This window comes from Pinus tabuliformis, chromosome 4_1, assembly GCF_031772625.1.
Source record: "Pinus tabuliformis cultivar Carrire ecotype Pingquan chromosome 4_1, CPIR1, whole genome shotgun sequence".
Taxonomy (NCBI): Eukaryota; Viridiplantae; Streptophyta; class Pinopsida; order Pinales; family Pinaceae; genus Pinus; species Pinus tabuliformis.
In genome coordinates this window covers 160,128,133-160,150,036 of record NC_142303.1, presented here as the reverse complement: position 1 = coordinate 160,150,036, position 21,904 = coordinate 160,128,133, and positions in this window count along the sequence as shown.

Below are 21,904 nucleotides of genomic sequence, written 5' to 3'. Positions count from 1 at the left end.
TTTGGCCTTATGGGTGCAAAGAAGGCTCTTGCAGTTTCAAACTCTTAAACTCCTGGAACTATTGTAATTCTACTAGTACTACTACTAGCTTGCTCAGGGCATAGAGGCAAGCTTTTATAGATAGAGAGGGAAAGAGATAGGATCAACCACATTATTCATGGGATTGGCTTTATCACTTGGAAACTTCCATGAAAGGTGGCAAACCACTTTCCCTTCTATGGAGATTCGAAGCCAAACCATCCTAGCTCAACATAGATTCAGTTGGTGAATGGGTTGAAGAGAACCTTCGGGAGTTTGGTGGTTGAAAACTTTACTCAATTCGGTTGGCGCGAGTGCGACTCTGGGACAGAGCGCCAATGGCGTGCACTTTGTAGAGGATTTCCCTCATTGGCGCGGGCAGTGAACTGTGGACCCACGTTAATGTAAAAAGAGTTGTTTTCATGAGTATTTTGGAGGAGACGTCTTTAGGGAAAATGAAGCTCATACTTAGAGGAATATAATGCAAGTGGTTTTAGGTTATGTCACTTCTCACAGGTCCCGGAATGAGTCCTCCAATGTACAGGTGAGGGGTAACAAGGACGGTGACAAACGGTGACAAATTGTTGTGTAACAGATGCCCCCTAAAGCATGAGGCCCGAGAGAGGGAGGGGTGAAATGCTTTACAATAACATGCGTGACTGAAAACACGGCCGCCAGAGAACCTGCGTAAAGAAGTACAACTGATATCTCAAGTACATGATAGAAGTGGTATGGGCGCAACCATCCATAATAGAGTACATAATAATCTAGATCCAAGGTATGGGTGCAGCCATCCAGAGAGGATCGATAAATAGACTCAGGCATGGTCGCAGCCATCCAGCGAATGAGTCATGTAATGATCATAATAAGCCACAAATCGCAGCCTGGATTCCAATAGACAAAATCCAGGGTCTTGCGCTCCATCTCGACCCGAACAGAGTACAAGTTCAAGCATGTGAATGCATGAGTTGAGGTCGAACATGCATGAACATCGTCTGATTACCAGTCAATAATGAAAAATGTTAACAGACGCGAGAGGTACCACCAATAACGACAATGGCCCTCAAGGTACTATAGGTACAATCTACGGCGTGTGAATCAATGATCTGGCGTCGAACACCCGTAGAATCATTCGATCGGAGGCCAATGATAAAAACCTCTCGTCGAACATGAAGAACCTGCCATTGAGGCATGCAGGTTCCAAGGCACCAAAGGGAGTCTCTAGATCAGCTTCCTGGATAATGAGCTGAAGTTGACAGGAAGTGATCTTGATCAAAGGTGGGCCATAGTGTTTCCCACACCATTGACACGAGACAGAGGAAAAATGTTGTGGTGATGCAAAATTATGTGAGGTATTAGAGGAGGTGGTATTGCTGCAGAGGTCAACTTCTCTTGAACATATCGACGACACGACAGTGGATTTGGCAGTATTTGACATCAAATGAGCAAAGGTCATGGCGACAAAGCAATGAGCATATGAGAGGCCGAATAGGATAACCCAAACCCATGGAGGCTAGTGTAAAACAAGATGAGATGTCCCCACCCCGATACAAATGTAGACTAGTGCCATGTTCAAGAGCAACATACTGCCGACACGACGACAATTATGGATCCATTTACCCCACCATTTCTGGCAAGTACCCCAGTTATTTTTAGCAAGCTTGACGGGGATAGCATATGCTTGTGAGTGTCATTACGACGAAATCCGATGTCAGTAAGTTTTAACGAGTTCGACAAAGGAAAAACTTGGCGTCTTTTCCTATTTAGAGAGTCTGAAAAGACAGCAAAAAGAAAAACTCCAGGGGGGTCCTTTTTCGTAAAGTTTTGTCTCCCGAGCCTGAAAAAGTATAAAACAATGATCGAAAGAACCACCCGACCATTACAATCAAGGAGTACTTTTCGATTATAGTGACATCGATCTGAAAAAGTAGAAAAGCGATCAACATCACGTCGTTTCGTAACCATTTACGAACCGGAAACGACAAGGGTTCGACGATCTTTTCGTTTTTACACGGTCGGAAAAGGGTTTAAAGACGACTACCTCTTATTTACTTTTAACGAGTCAAGAGGGGTAACTCGACAATCTCTTCACTTTTAACGAGTCAGAAAAGGGCTGAAAGATAACTCCATAATTAATTTTTCGTGTATTTACCGAGTTCGAAAACGTATAAAATACAACTCATTTCACCATCGAGGTTGCAAAAAGGACCTATCATAGCACCAGAAACAAGCGTAAAACCCATTTTCGACCAAAAGTATATTAAAATATTCAAAAATCAACTTTTTAAACCCTATTACAAGTCAAAAGGTCTATAAATGTGGTGAAAATGTAAAAAACAAAATTACTTTTACCTTTTACCTTATGCATAGTGGTAGTGGTCCATTTGGGGTGCAAACTTCGAGCAGTGATTATCACCAATCCAGGAAACCATTGGAGATTCCGCCAGTTCCAGGTAAGAGGCGTTCCTTTTAGCTTCATTTCCATACCTGTTTTATGCATTTTGTTCCTGAATTGAGCCTCCACAAGGGGGATTTTAAAATTTAGGGTTGAAGCCCATTGGCGTGGGTATCCGGCACGGGTCCGCGCCAATGGGGTGATTTACCCAAAGGTGTCGCAAGACCTAATTTTTCACTTAAATTTTCCCATCATTTTTGAAATTTGTCTGGTGTATATGCCTACCAGGGTTTCATTAACGATTAGTTTCATCCTTGTGGGTGCAGGAAACATGCAAAAATGGTGGTGGAATGGAAAGAACGAGAGCATGATGCCGTAGATGCCTTAGCCATCGCGGATGAGGGATGCTTGAATGCTTTGAGAGACTGTGGTCTCAATAAATTCTTTCTCACCTCTTATCTGCGAGTTCAACCAGAGCTATTACAGTTTATAGTGGATGCTTGGGATGTCGATGACCAAGTATTTCGATTACAGGATCAGACCTTAGAGCTAGATGTATCTGATGTGTACTTCATTACTGGGCTGTCACGGAGAGGGGTGAGCCCCATTCTAACCGGAAGCAGGCCTTCCGCAGAGAAAATAGGTGAAGTGAAGGCTCGTGTGTGGCCACAGGCACAATTTGGGAAGAACAGCGCCAAGGTGGATCTCGCCACCATCCATGATTTGGTTCTTAAGGTGATACTGTTCACCATCACACGTTCAGCTGGGGTACAGGCGCCCCATGAGGCCAGCAAGAACCATCTGTTACTGGCGATAGAATGTCTTAGCCCCACCATTTTTGACTGGGCTACACAGTGACTATAAATATCAGAGGCAGCTTACAAAGTGTAAGCGCGGGGGAGTGAAACAGTTCGAGTATGGCTCGATTGTGGTATCATTCTTCGTGGAACGATTACCCTTATTCCAATACCAGGGAGCTATAGTAGCAGACCCATTACCACGAGAGCCTAAGATGGCTCGCTGGGCAGCATTGATGCCTAGAGGAGGAGGGGGCCAGCAGATGTCTTTGTGGCCCGAGTTCTTCATATGGCTTCGCCGCCAGTTGATCGTGGTAGAGGACTAGCCATACGTGGGAACCAACTTCATGGGGGACCCAGACCTCCCACTTCCAGAGGGAGAGGAATGGGAAGAGGAGCTAGGTATGATCTTCTCTTTTTGATGTTTTTGATGTATTTTTTATTTTTTTCCAATACATGCATGTTCTGATGACATTTATATATATATATATATATATCTGCAGATGTGGGCCCAGAGCGACCAGCCGGTTTGTCTCTATAGCGAGGAGGGACCAACCTGCAGCTGACCCTCAGGAAAGAGGTGCCGTGGGGGAAGAGCCGGTGCAGAATATCGAGGGACTTACCTAAGGGATTCCAGGCTATGCTATATTGGTGGATGTGTCATTCGCATATCAGAGGCACACGGTGGGGGTGCCGACCCGCATCCATCGTTTGTTGAGACGCTTGGTGCACGCGGTGGCGTGCTACCATGAGCACCACCACGAGTAGACTCCTAGGTTTCTTTCATGCATATTTTTTGAGGGACATGTTGTCCGAGGATGTATCAGAACATGTATTATTTTTTGGGTTTTGTAACGCACACGGTGCAAACATTATGACACACATATATATATATATATATATACATATGCCTATGGTTTATTATTGTGCTTTTATGTGCCTGCTTGTATGATGTTTTTATTATAAATTATGCAAATGTCTATCTAATACATGATTGGCCAATGCATCAGATAATGTGTTTAATCGTCGTGGAATATGCTGATATGTGATAAAATAAAAATTATTTTCTAACAATTTAACACGTAAGTACAGCGTTAAAATGTGACAGTCTCTGACGGAATATCGCCCGTTGAGCTGGTGGACAACAAGCTGAGAGTCTAGGTTAACAAGCAATGTACGAATACCGAGATTAATTTCCTCGGCTAATAATTCAATAACAACGCTATATTCAACAACATTGTTTGTAGTACAGCCTAAACAGACTCCTTGAAGGTCTATCAACTCACCGTGAGGATCGTAGATCACCCACGCCGCAGAGGACAAATTGCGAGTACTACGGCAGGCACCATCGGCAAACCAATGTAAGGTACACCCGACATCTGCACAAGAAGCAAAAAGACACAATAAGGGGCAATCACGCTTTCACACCAAACTGAAAACATGAAAACTCACACACACACACGCATATACAAATTGAAGTGCATTAATTATGCATAGTACTTTTTCAAGTACAGCCCATTGCGGGGCTTATCAAGAGGATTACCTTCGTAGTCAATTAGCTCGTAGGCCCCTTTTTGCAACACTCTATTTACAATGTAAGGGCCTAGCCACATGGGCTCGAGTTTTCCTGCCCCCAACTTGTCATTGGATTGGTCGTATAGCAGGACAAGGTCTCCCTCAACAAAGGATCGAGGACGAATGGTATGGTCAAAATGAGTTTTGACTCTCTTCTTTTGAGCTTCGATAGCTAGAGAGGCTAAACGACTGGTCTCGTCTAACCGTTCTAGATAAAGGAGCCGTTCCTCCACCGGAGTGGTGTTGGGAAGCAACTCGAGGGCTATTTTCAACGAAGGAATTTCACATTCTATAGGAAGGGTAGCCTCCAGTCCATAAACTAGCTGAAATGGAGTGAACCCGGTGGCATCCTTCACAGAGGTTCGGTAGGCCCACAAGGCGGGAAACAACATCAGATGCCAATTAGACTTATGCATGTCGACAGTATGTTGAAGCATCGTAACCAAAATTTTGTTAACAACTTCAACCTGACCGTTAGACTGAGGATAGTACGGGGTTGAACTATCGTGCCGTAGGCCTAGTTGGGTTGTCAACTCGGTCATCATGTGATTACGGAAATGCTTTCTGTGATCTGTGACGATGGCCTGTGGAACTCTGAACCACGTAATAACATGATTGAACAAAAATTGCACCGTTGTATGACCGTCTTAATTTAATGTGGGCATCGCCTCGACCCATTTTTTGAGTTAATCGACGGCAACGATAATAAACCCATGGCCCCCAGCCAAGCGAGGCTTACAGGTTGTATAATTAATGCCCCATTTTGCAAAAGGGCCAACAGTCACTACAAGGTGCAGCGGGGCCGGTGGTGCATGCATCTTTCGCTGGTATATCTGGCATGCATGACACGAGCGGACAACAAGAATGCAATCCTTAAAAATGGAGGGCCAAAAATAACCAGCACGAAGGATTTTTTGAGCTGTGGCATATCCGGACATGTGACCACCACAGGCACCAGAGTGGCAGTCATTCAAGACTCTCTCAGCTTCCTCGAGGGTAGGACATCGACGGAGAACGGAGTCAACGCCGAGGCGGTACAGGGTGTCCCCTATGATTCGATAGGGTTGAGATTGATGGCAGATCTGCCGTCGAGCATCTTTGGATAGAGTGGGGTGGAATGAGGAGGTTTGTAAATACACAATAATATCCCCGTACCAAGGATCGAGGGTGCTGATCAGAAAAAGAGTTTCGTCCGGGATATGATCTTCTGAAAGAGAAGGTGCAGAAGGAGATGGCAAAGAACAGAGAAATTCAACGAAGACCAGAGACTTCTTAGACTTGGCAGCAGTAAATTCCAAGTCAAACTCTTGGAGGATTACGATCCATTTAGTGTATTTGCCCCCTAACAACTGACGCGACAAAATGTACATCATCGGGTTGCAGTCAGAAATCACGGTCGTGGAGCGCAACAGGATATAGTGCCGGAAATGTTGGACGACGCACACAGCGGCCAATGCCAACTTCTCAACTTAAGCGTAGCGAGTTTCTGTATCCACGAGGTTGCGACTGAGGTAATAGATAACGTGCTCATTGCCGTCATCATCATCCCGCACTAGAACCATGCCGATAGTGGTATCGACGGTGGCCAGATATAGAGTGTAATCACGGTGGTAGTTCGGAGGTTGCAATAATGGAGCAGAGACAAGGAGACCCTTGAGTCGCTCGAAAGACTCCTGAGTGATAGCATCCCAATGGAAGGGTGTGTCTCGCTTCAACAACCGTGTAAAACCCTTAGCCACCTCGGCATAATTCGGAATGAAATGTCTAAGGAAATTTGCTTTGCCCTGCAAGCTCTGCAACTGCTGCAAAGAAGCTGGGGGAGGAAGATTCAGGATGGCCTCGACTTTGAGGGGATCCAGACGGATGCCTTCTCGGGAGACAATAAACCCGAGTAGTCGGCCTGATTCAACGCAGAAGACACATTTATGAGTATTGAGCCTAATACGGTAGTGTCGACAGCGGAGAAAAATTTCGCGAAGATGGGAGGGATGGTCTTGACGCTTAGCTGAATGAGCTGGAAGGTCATCTAGATATGGTTGCACAATGTGTCGAATATCATGAAAGGCATAGGACATCGCACGTTGGAAGGTAGCATGGGCTTTTTTTAAACCGAAAGGGAGCTTCTTATAGGAAAAAGTGCCCCAAGGACAGATAAAAGCGGTCTTATGTTGATCAGCGGGTGCAATGTTGATCTGGTTATATCCAGAAAAACGTCCATAAACGAGTAAATTTTGCTTCCTGCACACTCATCAATAAGCTGATCGATGAAGGGTGTAGGGAAGTTATCCTTAGGACAAGCGCGATTGATATCACGGTAATCAACACAGACTCGAATAGTGCCCTGCTTTTTGTTCACAGGGACTATATTAGAAACCCAGTCCGTCAGTGGAATGGGGTAAATGAAACCAGCCTTGAGAAGCTTTTCGACTTCTGATTTGATGGCTGCTGCCTTTCGGGGGTGCACAGGGCATAGGCGCTGACGAACAGGCTTAGCACCTGGATATGTAGGTATCTCGTGCACCACTATACTAGGGTCGATGCAGGGCATCTCTTCATAGGACCAAATGAAAACATCACGAAATTTGCGAAATAGATCGGTGTAGAGGTGAACTTCCTCTGGAGTGCAGGTGACTCCTATGTAAATGTGCTCGACAATCCCTGATTTCACAGAGATGTCGATGGGTTGGGTTTGCGTGATGTTTCCCATGTTGCCCTCAGAAGATACTTGGTAAATCTGAATAGGTGTTTGAAGAGGCTGGAATGGGATACACGGAGCAAACCGTTCGAGACACGCGAGCATTTCCTGATGGGCAGGGAGAAATGAGGAACGGTGGTGATGATCCGACCAAGGGGGTTCCTCTAGAGACATGGTCTCTATGATGGCTTCATCGGAAGGAAATATTTCCTTTAATGGATCCGAAGTAGGATCGTCTCCAAGCTAAGGGAAATGAACATACGAATCAGGAACACCGCTCAAAAGAGCAGGTTCGGGGGGAGGAGCCGATGCAGCAACGATCTCGATGTAGTTGAGCTCGGCAGGACTCAACGGCATCATGTCGCCCCAGGATTCTTCCTGATTAGCGGGAGGAAGGACCCACGGATCAGAACGCACGGAAATCATGTTAATAGGAGCAAGATTCGGAGGTGGAAGGGGAAAGACACCCATTAGAGTGGGATCCTTCAAGAGTTTGGCTCCCACACTCTCAAATGATTTAGAGGTATTCTCCACGAATGGCACATTACCTTCAGAAGAAGAGGCGAAGAAGGAGAGCTGGTCCACCATGACAATCTTCCCCTGATGAGGGAAACAAATGACACAGAAAAGGGAGGAAGCCACGGCTTGCATGGCATATGTCCAGCTACGTCCAAGGAGGAGGTTGTAGGTAAGATTAGCATCGACAACTTCTACCTCCACTTCTACCATGTTTCCTTCCAAGGATATGGGCAAGCGCTGGAGGATACCATAAGGACGAGACTCTCTTCCATTAAAGGCCTCTAACGTCGTAGGAGACTGGCTTAATGTAGGAGAACCAATAGCCTTCCAGCAAGCAACAGACATGATGCAAGTTGAGGCCCCTTCATCAAAGACTATACGATGAATTGTTTTGCCATTGATGATGACTGTATAAGGAAAGCGATTTGGTGGGGCAGTCTCGGCGTATAGCCCTCGAGATCGAAAGAAATCAAATCTGAATCAGCCGGGTCTATGCCACCGATGGCCGATAGCAAGGACTTCCTCTGAGAGGGGCAGCTCTGGAGGACTTCTAGAGCGGACATAGCATACGGAGCCTGAGCTAAGTCCTCAACAATGTTGTAGTGCTGGGCAGCACGAGCATTAGGGTCGTAAGAAGACTTCCGGAGTACACCTTTTGGAGGGTGTCGGGGAATCATCTCAGGGCTGGGTCTTTCGATGTGGAGAGGACCAGAACTGGACGGAGGAGCGCTGGAGGGGACCTCCGACTCTTTCCTGGCGGGAGATGGATATTCTTTTGCTCGAGTAGTGACATGGATGGGAATTGTCCCAGCCATAAATACTTGAGAGCCAAATGAAGAAGAGGGTTGCGATTGGTCTGCCACCATTTGAGTTTGCTGAGAAGGGAAAGGTTCTTTGAGCACAGTAGGAGTCCCAAGAGCACCTTTCAATAATCAACTAACTTCAGATTGCCTGGGGCACTCTTTAGTGTAGTGATCCTCATCACAGATAAGACAAGGATACTTAGGTTTTCGTTTGGCTCCTTCCTTGGGTGGATTTTTAGGGGAGTCCTGTTTGGGTTGTTCGGTCTATTCTTAACTTTCCCTTTATTTTTCCCTTTCGAGGATTTATCGCCGCGGTGGACTGAACGGTGTTAACCTTAGAGGTACTTCCAGAATTAGATGGAGCCTGAGAAGTGTTTCCATTAGAAGCGTTCTGTTTTTTCTTCCCAGGGTTCGCGGTCGATTTCTTTGATGACGAGTTTACAGAGCCAATAACTCCGTCAACAGATGGTTTCGACGGAGCTTTGGATGTTCCGGGTCTCGGGGCGTCTGGAAAGTAATCATATAAAGTACCTGACTGAGAATATACTAAGTCGAGGTATTGAGCACGCACGATAGCTTGCTCTTCAGTTACACAAGCTCCCATAGCGATGTCTCGCGCGATCGCAGGGACAAAGGAAGTCGTGAACTAATCGGTCAGGAGCTGATCAGGAATCCAAAATTTGATCAAGCAACGACGCCGTCTCCATTCATGTATATGATCAGATATATGCATGGCCGTGTCCTGTTTGAGAGACGTAAGGAGATGTGTCCCTGTCTCATACCGAATGGGTAACTGAAAATGAGTTAGGAATGCCATAGCCAGCGAGTTGAAATCTTGAAATGTTCCGCGATTCAGCTCAATATAACACTTAGCGGATGGAGTCATCAATCCATGAGTTGGATGAGCACCAAAGGTGATAGGTCATGACATGGGCTTGAGGATCTTCACCAGCTTTGCCATCGAATTTTGGGCAATCACTGGGTATTTTAGTTGGAACTGGTGGCCAATATGGATTATGAAGAATGGGATCATTCGTCAACTTGGACACATCTGGATGTTCCAACGTCGCTAAGAAAGGCAACTGAGGGTTAAAGGACATTTTTAGCTGTGGAAGAGAGGTAGTACCAGGGTTCCAACCAGGTGGTGGTTGCCCCCATGGACTTTGTCCAGATGGGCCCAGCCCGTAAGGGTTCTGCCCATAGGGATTTTTCCCGTAGGGGTTCTGTCCATATGGATTCTGCCCGTAAGGAGTCTGTCCATATGCAGACAGTTGACCCTGGGCCTGCCCCCCAGCACCCCATGGATTAGCAACTTGACCTGTAGGTGCAACGTACTGTTGCTGATAATTTTGATAAGGGGTAACCTGCATTTGTTGATAATTCTGGTAAGGGGTAAATTGAGTTTGCCCCTGGGGTTGCTGGTATCCATATATTTGCTGAGCTCCATACTGAGCCTGATAAGAAGGCTGCGCTTGGTAGGAAGGTTGGGGTCGTGGCCCACCTTGCATTTGATAACCAAGTTGAGTTTGGGTCCCAGAAGAATGTCCTTGAATAGGTTGGGCTTGGACCATCTGGCTGGAAGGTTGGCCTAGTTGGGTTTGGGACGGACCTGTTTGCCCAAAGGGATGTGTTTGCTAGGTACCAGGTTGTCCTTGAGCAACCAAGGATTGTCCTTGCGGAGCAGATGGTTGAGCGGACTGGAGGGCCGGTTGACCTTGAGGTTGGCCAGCCTGTCCAGAAGGATGACTAAGCTAGGCAGTGGGTTGGCCTTGCTGTGCAGAGCGGTGGCCCGTTTGCCCAGAAGGATGACTAGGCTGGGCAGTGGGTTGGCCCTGCTGTATGTAAGGCTGCCCCCCTTGCCCAGAAGGATACCCCTGTTGGACTGTCGGTTGACCTTGTGGAACGTAAGTTTGTCCGGTTTGTCCAGAGGGATAACCATGCTGAATACCAGGTTTGCCTTGTTGAATATAAGGTTGTCCTGGTTGTCCAGACGGGTAACCTTGCTGGGTACCGGGTTGCGCCGAATAACCCAAAGGTTGAGTCAGATAGGTAAAAGATGGACCGCCAGCGGCCAAAGGTTGTCCCTGATAGGGTTGTCCTTGTAGGCCCCCAGGTTGTCCTGGGTAAGACTGGCCATAATATTGCTGCCCCTGGGGGGTTTGCACATAAGATGGCTGGCCTTGGTTAGGTGGTCCCTGAAGCTATGCAGGCATTGCTTGGCCCCCATGGATAGAGGTGGTACCAGGGTTCCAAGCAATGGATAATGGTACCGAAACCTCAACAATAGGTTGAGTAGGTAAGGGTTGAGAGAGTTGAAGGTATTGACTGGTAGAATCATAGTAAAAGAATGGACCCTGCGCATTCGGATCCTGAACAACTTGTCTAGAGGCATCATATGGCCCCCCTCCTGGAACGGGACCAGAAGAGGGTGGAGCACTTTGTGCAGGGTGGACAACTCTAGGAGAGAGTGCCGGCTGGCCACTACTCACTTGACCGTGAGGGGGACCAGCACCAGTGTTCAAAGCTGAGGATGTTGTTACGGCACTAACAACCAGAGTTGAATGTGCCACACAAACAGTTGGATTGGTCGGAACTGAAGTAACAGGTGTAGTGTGGGGTTGTGAAACAAAAGGTCCCGTGGTGGGAGTGATATGAGGATCCCACATGGTCGAAGCAGGAGTCCTGGCACTTACCCTATCCCTCAATGACTGATAGCGTGGGGGGAGTGGAGAAGTAGCTGGGATGGGAGTGTCAATATTCGACACCACAGGTGTCTCACTCACTCTAGGAGATGTCTCATCCATGTGAGAGGTAGACATTGGAGATGAAACACCAGGGGGGGTAAAGGGAATATCGTCCTCGTCAGGCTCCCAGATAGGGTTCCAATGAATTTCGTAACCTTCGTCGTCCAGAGCGCGAGAGTTGATCAGTTGGATACTCGGGATAACAGGAAGAGTACCACTTACAACCGGTACCTCAGGAGCAGCGGAAGACGGAGAACCTTGATCACTTGGAACGGGAGTCGATGGTTCAGTCAGGATGACAACTTCAAACAAACCTAAGGGAGTCTAACGATAAAGGTGATCCAGGTGGATGTTGGTGGCCACCCACCTACCCCATTTGGAGCCCCACAACTGTCTCTTTCAGCTTTTTCAATTTCCTAATTGGTAGCACAGTTTACTATTTTTAGCAGTTTTTCGGGTCCTAAACTTCCGGAGCCGTTTTGAGGCCCTAAACGATGTTTTTTGGGAAATCCACCTCCAGCGATTTTTCTGACAAAAATCGTCTTTTCCGTCGTAGTCCTCGGAGAGATCTTTTCAACGGGCTATCACGCGCGTCAAACGGAGATAATACGACCAATTCGTGACCCCGGGAAGTTGGCTGTCCAACTCACCCCAAAACGGGGCCCACAATTTGGCGTTTCATCTTCTAGGGTTAGGTTTTGGAATTTGAAGGGTTTTCCATTGTTTCTCAATAATAAATAGGCCTTCGAGCCTCATTGTAAACACAGTTCGGAACAGTTCAGAGGCATGTAGCCGCACATCTCTTCTTAGAGATAAGCTACCGTCGCCCTAGCTGGTTTATTTCCATTTCTGGTTGTAAGCATATTTCAGTATTTTCCATTAATGAAATGAAGCATTATTTCCGCCGCATCTCTGTGTTTATGGTTATTGCATCTCTGTATTTATGGTTATCTCTGTAATCTATTGCATTCCTGCTTAAATCCGGATCAAAAGGACCCTACTCAAACTAATGCACACAAGATCTAACCAGGTAATGTTTATCGTGGCCAAATGAATTTTAAGACGCAAGGACACAACTTGACCTTTTCATGTTTTAAGAGTCGAGAAAAGGACAAAAAGGTGACTCTAGTTTCCTTTGAATGTTTTGTGAGCCCGAAGTGACAAACTGCTCAAGTGAGCCTTTTCTTTTAAAGAGTCTGAAAAGGATCAAAAGTGACTACTCTGGAGAGACTAGGCAAAGGGTTTACCAAACAAATCCATAAAACTGCATATACACCTTGGCAGTCATATGAAAACCAAGGACTTCCCGTATGACAGTCAATCTTCCCGAATGTTGTGTTCGGTGCGTTACGGCTTGTAAGGCGGAAAACACGGCTTCCTGTGGATAAAGGATGATAACCTAGTGGGGTCTCCCCTATATACGCGATGGTACGTGGGAGCTCAAATCCGTGCTAGACCACTATCGAGTCACAAAAGGAGGAATCACCCAACCGTAGTGTGAAACACTAGTGACTAGGTTTAACGACGCCAGAGCACGTCTCTAGCCTAGACCTCTAATCAGTGAGCGTTATGTTCCAATGCGTTTTTAAGTTCATTTAGTTCATTTTATGGTTGATCTTTGATTAAGTTTCAGTTTCAGGTCCTACCGTATGTAATCTCTCACAATTTCCTAAATGCAAACTATATGCCAAAGAATATCATTTCATTCGATGAATGCTAACTACGAGAGAGTTAAGGATTTTTCAAACAAAATGACCACAAACAAGCACGAATCACTTTGATGCAGCTAATGACGAATAAACGAAACTTTTCTTTTGTTTTAAATCACTTAATCAATGAAAAGCTTCTAATTTCAATTAACTAATGCAACGCAAAAGAGATTATTTGTTTTCCTTTTCAATGGAAAAGTGCACTAAATAAATTTTGAGAGACAACAACACTGAGCAAAAGACCAATTTCACTCAATGAGAACACAAACGGATCCCAAAAACACCAAAACAGTCCTTCAAACCAAAAATAAAATACAAAGACCTCTTGTGAGCTATGTGATCCAAGCTCAAACGAAGCCAAGTGAAACCCAAGCGAAAAAGAAGAAAATCACTTGAATAACAAGAGAAAACTTTGACAACTACTGAGCAAATGCAAAGGAATAACCACAATGTTGACCGGATGATCAAAGAACACAAAACACCTTCGGGAGGCTCGATGCATAAAGCCACTAGATGCCCTAGGGCTAAAATGTGAGACCGATAGAAAAAAATCAAACACCTGAATGATGAAGGTCTAAAACCAGTCAAACCAGGATCAAACATACTCCAGTAATTGAAAAAGACATAGCCAGACACAAATCCAAGCTCAGAGGGCTTAAGGACAAGCGAACTTGAAAAGTTAACAGGCCTGGCGCGACTGTCAGGCTGTAACTCGCGCTTTTATAGGATTGGCGCGGGTTGTCTTTGAGCAACTTGCGCCAATAGCACGACTGTCAGGCTAAAAAGCGTGCTAATCAAGTTAACTAAATCAAAACAAAAGCAAGTGACCCAGGGCTTGAGAACAGTATCTAAGCAAACTAGGAAGAAAGAAACAACAAGAAATTCGACCCAGAAAGCTATCTAAGCAATCAAAGCAAGAAAAACCAAAGAGACAAGACAAACTCCAAGTTGTTTAGTCTGTAAACCAAACCGGAGATTGACTGAAGTGGCGTTGATCTACTTCGCTAATGCAAAGCAATAGCGTTTGGAAGGCTACCTGGCCATACTTCAAGCTCCATCTAAATTTTACAAATCAAACAACAAGATCTCCCCAGCGGAGTCGCCAAATTGTTGTGGAGGTAAATCCTCTCTACGGACAGAGACGATCCCTACTAGCCCAGACCGGGTCTAGCAACAATCACACAATGTTATCACGCAAGTTCCTAATTGCAAATAGAAAGTAGATGTTGAGAACCTACTTGGATTCCAATGCTAGTGTTCGTCGAAGAGATGTCGCCTTCGTTCCTTTTCTTTGGCCGGTCACGATCCCCACGATCTCCGTAATTGGATACCTGCACACGGAAATAACAACACGAAAACAAGCGTAAAATCTAGTAGATGCAATTATATATCGGTCATAAAAGATATAACTCAACATCAAACATAAAACAATGAGAGTGGAACCATAATGATAGTCATCTATTATTAATAAATAAGAAAGAAGAATACAATCATTGTTCTGACGTCAAATCCTCCTTTGGCTGGGTAGTCAGCTACACAAGTCTTTCAAAGCTTGTTGGGATGAGGAACAAGCCTCTCTCTCTTTGGGTGACAAGAATCTCCTTACTTAGATTTGGCCTTATGGGTGCAAAGAAGGCTCTTGCAGTTTCAAAATCTTAAACTCCTGGAACTATTGTAATTCTACTAGTACTACTACTAGCTTGCTCAGGGCATAGAGGCAAGCTTTTATAGATAGAGAGGGAAAGAGATAGGATCAACCACATTATTCATGGGATTGGCTTTATCACTTGGAAACTTCCATGAAAGGTGGCAAACCACTTTCCCTTCTATGGATATTCGAAACCAAACCATCCTAGCTCAACATAAATTCAGTTGGTGAATGGGTTGAAGAGAACCTTCAGGAGTTTGGTGGTTGAAAACTTTACTCAATTCGGTTGGCGCGAGTGCGACTCTGGGACAGAGTGCCAATGGCGTGCCCTTTGTAGAGGATTTCCCTCATTGGCGCGGGCAGTGAACTATGGACCCGCGCTAATGTAAAAAGAGTTGTTTTCATGAGTATTTTGGAGGAGATGTCTTCAGGGCAAATGAAGCTCATACTCAGAGGAATATAATGCAAGTGGTTTCAGGTTATGTCACTTCTCATAGGTCCTGGAATGAGTCCTCCAATGTATAGGTGAGGGGTAATAGGGACGGTGACAAACGATGACAAATTGATGTGTAACAAGGGGCAACAACTGAAATTACCTGGGCAAAATGGCCAGCATTGCCTGCCACCAATCATCGGGAGGTAACTGATGCTGTTGTATCTTGACGAGTGTCTCATCAACTTCTGTGTACTTGTAATAGTTAGGTGGCATCTCAAACAGATGGTTGACTTCATGTTCCATGTAAAATAAGTGTTCCAGCTTGTCATAGAGAGTCTGTCCTGAAGGTGGCCCTGACTCTGCTGCAGAGCTTGAAGATGCAGTAAGCTGATTTGTGACATAATTATTGAGCCTAGTTGCATACTGGTCATGTGTCAATAACCTTCCAACGCTGGTCAATAGGCTGGGCAATCCTTTAGTCTGTAGTGCTGCAAGATTTATTTCAAAATTGTCTACATCCCTTTGTATTTCCCGACATCTTGCTTCTAAAGTTTGCACAAAGCTTCTTAATGTGAGCACCCTCTTTGTTGTTAATATGGCATCTGTTCTGTTCATGATGTGCAGTGCTGCCAGCTCTTCCTTAGTCTGATGATTTAAAAAGTTGATCATTTTGTTGGCCTGCTCAGGCATGTTTCCCAATGCTGCTTTGGCTCTCTGAGTTTCAGACCGAGCAAGGCCAATTAGTTCTACCTGTTCATACATTGCCTGAACTGACCTCCATTGACTTGTGATTGACTGACTAATCTTGGCCCATAGAATTTTCTTTATTTCAGCCAGGGCTTTGTCCAAAGACAACTCTTTCTCCAAGGCTTTTATTTTGTGCTTCAAGGCCTTAATTTCCCTTCTCTGTTCAGCCACTGTCATTTTGGACTTATCATATTTTCCTTCTAGATTGGCTAATTTTTCTTTGGCCTCTTTTATTTCTGTTGCTTGAAGCTCCAGCTCCTTGACAGCTTTTGTCAAATCATCTATGCTCACGCTAGACTCAGGAGCTATTGTTTTTGCTGCTATAGTTGCTGAAACAACTAGAGGGGTTGTTGTTGCTTGCATAGGAGGAACAGTAACCACAGTTGGAACTGTTTGAGGTGGCTGGGAGGCCGACTCTCCCTACTTTCCTTGTAGTGCCCTCTCCAACTCTCCTTCCATCTCGATTACTCTCTGGTTCAATTGCATCAGCAAATCCAATATATCTTCAGCTTCTTTCTCTTTGTCTAGTTCTCCTGTTTGAGGGTGCTCAGTAGGAAGCAACCTCAATCTCTTCTTCAATGCAGCAATATCATCATCTTTCCTTTTTATAAGTGCTTTCACACCTTTAGAATCCTTAGGATCATGCCCTAAGTCCACAATAATGTCTTCCAACGTTTTGATTCTGTTGTCTTTAGCTGTAGAGGACATTCTTTCCAAATCAAGCTGAGTATTGGTATTCTTTCAATTCATGAGCCAGCGTGGCCTTCTCTACCAAGGTGGCATAAACCATCTCCCCTATTTGCTTATGTAACTCTATTTGATCCATGGGGTGAATGTCCTTGGTTAGAACCTCCAATCTTGTCCTGACATAGTCTGCCACTGACTATGGCTACTGAACCTTGGGCTTGAAGTGGGTGAGAATCATCCTCTCTTTTTTAATGTCATACGCTGCCATTAATCTTTCCTGTTTGGCAGGTGTTGCCTTAAGAAATTGGTCATACAATTGCCTTCTTAACTGCTCATTTTGAGCCTTAATTTCTTTAAAGGTGGCCTTAATGCCAACTGACTTCTTTCTTTGTTGTGTAGAGGAAAATACCTCCATGCCATGTTGTCTGTCTTGCTCTTGTTGGAAAGAGCTTGTAGCTGTATGTTGACTTCCTTCTCTGCCTCTCCCTGGACTTCCAAGGATTTCCTCACTGACTTCTTCTTCAATTGGGGAGTCAACCTTTTGATTCTTGGCCTCGAGCTGCTATGTAGACTCGCTAGCAAGTGTGGAGTCTTCTCGATCTCATTTTCTGCCTCTTTCCTCATGGGTAGGAGTCTGTAAAATTGGCATTTGCGGTGCCTCTATTTGTTGTGGAGGAGTCTGTTCTTGGGAGTGTTCCATTAAAATAGAAGGCGGCTCTGTGATCACTCCTTGTTCTGTCTCCATTAGCTCTTTTCCTTTGACTGCACCTATTGCTGATGTGGATGCCCCTTGGGCGGCTTGTGAAGCTGCAACTATAGATGTTTCTTCTTGAATTTGATATGGCACCTTGAAAGTTACCTGGTCAGCAGAATCCAAGTCAAGAGTTTTTTCAAGATATTTAGCATTTTGCTCCAAAATTTCCTCCTGAGTGAATTCTTCAACTAAAGTGCCTTGTGCCCACGTGTCTTGATTAGCATATTTTTCAATGTGTGGGATTTTGCAGTGTTCATAGGGTTTCAATCTATATTTGACTCTTCTAGCATTAATAAAGCCAAGCGGGTCATAAGGGACCCACCAGAAACTTCTTTTCAACTTAAGTTGATCCTTGAGTATCAGTTTAGCATCTTGCAAACCTTCCTTCTTGTTCATGACGAAGGGTCTTAGGTGGTCTTTAAATTTCAGTTGAGCCTTCTTCTTGGTGCTGTGAAAATGAGTCAAATCTGAATTAATAAGTTGCCTGTAGTATTCTAAGGCAAACAACCTCATTGGCACATATCTTGGGAGCCTGTAAGGACAAAGCCCGCAGCCATAGATTCTGATGGCAGTATGATCTTGGTATAGGTAACAATCACTTAATTTGTAGTTCTTAGATAGTTGCAATGTCTTCTACATCTCATAAGTTATTATGGGAGGGGGAGCTTTCATTAAGAGGCAGGAGACTGAATAAACAAACTAGTCAATGAACTCACAGTATGAGTAAGGAGAATGCTGGACTTGATGGAATACTGATGACCAGAAGACAACATATCTTCTTTCTCCCTTTGAATCCAATTTCTTGATGGGACACTGGAAGATTTCAAACTGATAATACATGAACAAATGATAGATGTATGAGGAATTTTTGAAAACTCCCTGCCTATCTAGTTTAATGAGCTGGTCGTGGATTTTATTTGCTATGAACTTGGCATAATTATACTTGACAGCAGGAGGCTGTCCTTGGCTGAATGAAGACAACAGAACCATCACTGTTTCATCTACATGTTCACTTGTTGTGAAGCCTAACACATAAGATATCATGTCAACAAGTAGCTTGCCCACCTCATTGAAATGGTCATAAAGGAATGGTGGTGGTTCCTTAGGTTGGCAATCTGCCCTCATAAATGTATTAGCAATTTTTTCAATCTTGGGGCCAGGGAGCCAGGAGGCTTCTTCTAGCAAGCTATTCATGGAGAAGGGCAATAGTATCTAAGTCTGCTTGAAGTTCAACATCTGGTTGATGGAGTCCGGATTGATGTAAAAAAGTATGCTCCCAGATGGAGACTTAACAACCCTCTGACTTGGCTCATAGCTTGCAGCACATATGTGAATAATCTCAGGAAAAATATTGAGAGAGGGGAGGAAATAATGTGGCAAATTGGACTCCCATATGCCATACATGTTAGAGTTGTTTAAAAAACTGTTTCACAGCTGGCAGTAGGTATGCAGATGATTCATGTTCCCAACTAGGTCTTCAATGAGATAATCTATGTCAGCCAAGGCCATTGACTCGAGCTCTTTGCTTGGTGGATTCACGGGAGTGATGCTCAGAACAGATGGAGTGGCCATTACGCAACTTTTGAATCCTTGAGCTGAAAGGAGGACTAATGCAACAACTGGCTAACAAACTTGCTTGCAATAACTAGCAGAAGTAGGTGGAACTGAACTCAACGCAACAATAGCTTGACTTCTTGGGGGCTTATGGTGTGAGAGACCAACTTTGCGGAATTTTGGGTCAACTTCCCTTCTCTTAGTGAATTCTTTGGAGCTAGATACTGTGAGGAACAAGGCAAAGGGGCCGAGGACAATTATGGTTTCAGTGGACTGACTTAAACCATGGAATAAGGTAAAATAGGGCAATGCTGAGCTGCTGCGAGATTTTTCCTAAAGGCCGAGCTCTAAACGGAACTCGCCAGTGAAATTTGCAAATGGGCAGAAGGCTTACGAGCCTTTTTCTGAAGTGAAGGGTTTCCAGTGGTTTTGAATGAAGATTTAAGCGTGGCAGAGCTCCCAATTGGGGAAATTTGCAGGCTTACAGTATGTGCAGTAGATAAAACGAAAGAACATGAGTGAAAAGGGGAGGATATGACAAATACCTGGGTCAAACAATGCTGAGAGTGGATGAGCTGGAGCGAAGGTAGGCTATGAAGCTGAAATTGCAGGCCGCGACAGCTCAGCTGGACGTTTTTAGCTTTGGGAATGCCGGGAGTAGCAAGGGAGAACCAACACTTAACCAACGGAACAATAGAAATGAAAAAAAAATGGTCATTCATGCGCTTTTATGAAAAAAATAGTTATTTGGTGCTTTTTGGCATTTTTCTCGAATGACGTCAGCATGATGGCCTTGGCGGGTCCCGGGTATGGACGGGTGATGTGGCAGCTGACAGGGCGGCAGGCGCGGGCATGTGAGGGATGATGAAACATGGCGCTAATGTCATGCAGGCGAGGGTGGTATCCAGGTTTTTTCGCACCGCTTTAGCGCTTGGGTGGTTTGGGAGGAGGGGGCTCCGCCATAGCTGAGGAGGTGACGCGTGGCGGGAGTACGACGAGAAAACTGTTGATCTCCCGGACGCTAACCTTCGGCATGTGGGCGTGTGAAAAAACCCGCCAACCGTAGATCTTGGGTGTGCCAGATCTGACGGCCGATGGGACATGTAAGGTGATGGAGGGTTAGGGACGGGACCCACCCGTGTTATGAAATAATAATATGCAGCGGGGGGGGGGGGGGGTCAAAAACATTGGAAAATGCGGGTTTATGGGTTAAGCGCGCTGGCAGCGTTTGAAATAAACGTTTAAATGCCAAACTTTAATAATGAGCGCTTACAAGGGTTAGGTGTATATAAAAGAGGGGAAGACCATGGTTATTGTTTTAACCAGAGGTTAAAACAACCCCGGGTTTAGAACGCGGAAGGGTTAATAGTAGCCCCAGATAGACTACTATTTCCCAGACTAAAAAAACATATGGCTATAATGCCAAAAGGGGGGGGTTTATTTCATATTTTTTGGGTTTTTCATATAATTTTAATAGTGAATGGGGATGGGGAAATAATTAGGGAGATATATAGTAGAATTAGGAGATAATGTGAGTTTGTGAGGTGAAAGTAGAACAAAAGGCTAAGTTTCAAAAGTATAACTTAGACATAGGGGTACATGAGAGTGAGAAGTGATTTTACACAAGAAATGTGGCTTCTTTTCATTTAATAAAGCCAAGATTTACCTTGATGTTTCATAGAAATGAAGTAAGACTAGGACTTGTTGGGAAAATCCCAAGGTCCTTTAGGGGGATGTTAGTAAGAGACTTTTTAGGGGAAGTGAAGGGAAATTAGACATGATTCCAGAATTCTGCCACCAAAACACTGCTTTGCTACCTCTGCCACTGATGAGATGAGCTTTCTTTGTCAAGGCTAAGACTGAAGATGATCTTGCTTCTGCAACCCCAGGCTACCTACCCAGCCTAATACACCTAGCATTTTTTCTTACTTCAGGAAGGGTGCACTTAGACTTGCAAACCCTGACTGCTTTTTTTCTTTTTAACTGCCCTCCTATCTAAAGACTACCCTTATTGCTTCCAAGGGCCGAGATTAGACAGTTGGGCTCCTTTACTCTCTTCCTAGCTATTAATCTGCCAAGCTTAAATTGTTTGGACAAATTTTCTTTCTCTATTCTAAAACAATCAATGTAAACCTAAGGAAACCAAGATTAAGCTGGTTTGGCATTCCCTTAATTGATAAATCTTTCAAAAATGGAACTTTTGCAGTATGGAAAAGATGAACATTTTTGGCACTTCCACTGTCAATCATGAAATATGAAACTTGTTGCAACAGGCGGCTAGCAGTCCTGTTGTTCATAAGTTTTTCATTAATGACCAATGGACTAGGCAATTCTTTCTCCCTCAAACTTGGAATTTAGCCATGAATCTATCAATGGCTACCTGCATGTTCTAATACTTTTATTCCAAGTTTAAGATTAGGTTTCTCTTGGAAAGGACCTTCCTTATTTCCAAAATGGTTTCAGTTCTATCTTCTATATCAAGCTCATGAAGCTCATACCTATTTTTATTATTAAGGAATTGGATGAGTCTATTGGCATCCTCAGGCATGTCTTCCAATTCCTCCTTGACCTTTTGGATAGCTTCTGTAGCTATCTTTATCAATTTTGTCTACTTAAAAATAACTTGAATAGATGGCCAAATATCATTGACAGAGTCAATGATATTGGCCCATAACAGTTCCTTGGCTTGTCCAAGGGGTTTCTCCAATGTTAGGTCTTTCTCCATAGCTTTGAATCTTTCACTCATTCTATTAGCCTTTTGTGCCTCTTCCTTTTGCATAATTTGGGCAAGTTTATAGTCAATTTCTAAACTTTCCACCTTTT